The sequence below is a fragment of the Salvelinus sp. IW2-2015 genome, unplaced genomic scaffold (genome assembly GCF_002910315.2).
Source record: "Salvelinus sp. IW2-2015 unplaced genomic scaffold, ASM291031v2 Un_scaffold963, whole genome shotgun sequence".
Lineage (NCBI taxonomy): Eukaryota > Metazoa > Chordata > Actinopteri > Salmoniformes > Salmonidae > Salvelinus > Salvelinus sp. IW2-2015.
In genome coordinates, this window is record NW_019942666.1 from 344,085 (window position 1) to 346,202 (window position 2,118).

Below are 2,118 nucleotides of genomic sequence, written 5' to 3' on the forward strand. Positions count from 1 at the left end.
ACATTCACAAGACGTCATGTGAAGTACGTATGTATCTACCCACACACCAGCTTTCCTTGTAGTTGAGTTTCAATGATGTGACAGTAGGCTATTAAGACACCCCCCCCCCCCACCACACAACACACACACTCACCTATCTGATCCTGGCGTATGAGTGAGTTCGATGGCGGTCCAGTTCGGAGCTCTGCGTCAGGTAGGCTTCATCTGGGTCATGAACTGTCTGAGGGTCTGCAGGAGGTCTAGCCTGCGAGTATGACACCCCTTATTCTCCTGTACAAAAACTGATATAATCCTGAACCAGGCATCCAAAGTAGGAAACTCTTGTCCCTGGAGAGCTTCATACACAGACACACACATACCTTCATAAACAGACACACACATACCTTCATACACAGACACACACATACCTTCATAAACAGACACATACATACCTTCATAAACAGACACATACATACCTTCATACACAGACACACACATACCTTCATACACAGACATAACCTTATACACAGACACATACATACCCTCATAAACAGACACATACATACCCTCATACACAGAAACCTACAAACCACCTAGCCCTAACCTCGACCCAAACACACAAAAAAAAATGCATAAACACCCACAGGAACTACCATCAACACCCCTTTCCCACTTACTTTATCCTCCAGTTCACTGACACATCCACAATATAGGGCAAGTAGCACTGTAGTTAGGCAGTCAACCTTTAAATATCCCTCTCTTTCTTTCTCTCTTTTCCTCTGTGATCCTACGCTCTTCTGAGGCAGCGGAGAARGTGGTGAGCTCAGCCCTGCATCGCCCAGCACTGATTCAAGAATGCTGTCCTGACAGACACACACCCAGAGAGACAGAGAGACGGACAGGGAGTCACACATGCAAATTCCACAGGGGTGGTGGGAGGAGTCTATACACTGGAGAGGCCTACAGTAGTGTATAGGCCCTCCTCTTTCTCCTCTACCTCCCTTCTCTTTGACCGAGTTTCCTGCTGCAATGCAGGACATTGGTTTCCGTTACGATCGTCTCTTCTGTTTTTTCACWTGTATCGACTGAATCAGTCTGTTGTTTGCTGGCACTTGGTACACAAGTCTCTGTGCTAACTCATCCAGACAAACAATCGCACACTAAGAAATACTTTACAGAATAATGGCATTCATGTAATAGAATCTACAGACTGTTATAAATGATTCCATAAGTCACTTTAGAGGACTGCGAAGCACGTTCCGTATGCATTGAATTCCACAAACACACACACACCCTCTGCACAGCAACACACCTGGGGCGATAGAGACCGAAGGAGCTGTGTCGGGCACCGCTCTAAAGGTCTCGTCATACCTCTCTCGTCTAGGGACGGAAAAAACTCGGTGGCATTGATGAAATGCCCACTTGAGAAACATGACCTCTGGAGCTAGACTGAGACAGGCAACTTCTCCTGCTCTTTACCTATCCCGAGTGCAACTCATCCCTGGGCTGGGTTGTAAGGCAAGTCGGCCCCCCCCCTCCCCCTCCCCTGCGGGGAATAGTCCTGGATGGATCTCCTGCAGAGGAGCTTTACTGATAGTTCAAAGGAACATTTCTTCCTCCACTACTTTCTGAGCTTGGACAGACTGTACCCAGAGCTAGATTGCAGTGTCAATAATGTAATTCATGAATCCTTCGGTAATGGAGTATACTGCACAAAAGTGTGTCTGTAGTGAGTGAACAAACTTCAATTCATGTCGCTATTCCGCTCCTTCATGACCTCGAAGTTAATATGAATAAGATATGAACCTACGTTGAAATGACTTAGGCCGAGCCAAAGTCTGCTCGCCTTGGAAAAACCTTTGAAATCTTGTGCCGCAAACAATATCTTTGTGCCCTGAGAGAAGAAAATACCCATTATGCATTTCTGTACAGGATTTACCGACAGTGGTTTATTTCAGGCTCACAGAATCTGTTTGTAGAGGCCAGCCTTTTTGTACAAACAGCACTGGACGACACAGTGTCACTTTGGTCGTGGGTTTTAAGGTCTCTCGCATGGAGATCGCGAAGAACCAGAAAACGTCATAGTTTGAGGAGGCTTCAACGATGGATATGATGTTGCTTCTCTCGCTGTGGTAGCAA

At 46.3% G+C, this 2,118-nt stretch overlaps 1 pseudogene; it reads right to left on the reverse strand.

Moving 5' to 3' along the window:
- The window catches only part of LOC112069298 (ras and Rab interactor 2-like), a 27,254-nt pseudogene that overhangs the window by 14,749 nt on the left and 10,387 nt on the right, over nt 1–2,118 (reverse strand).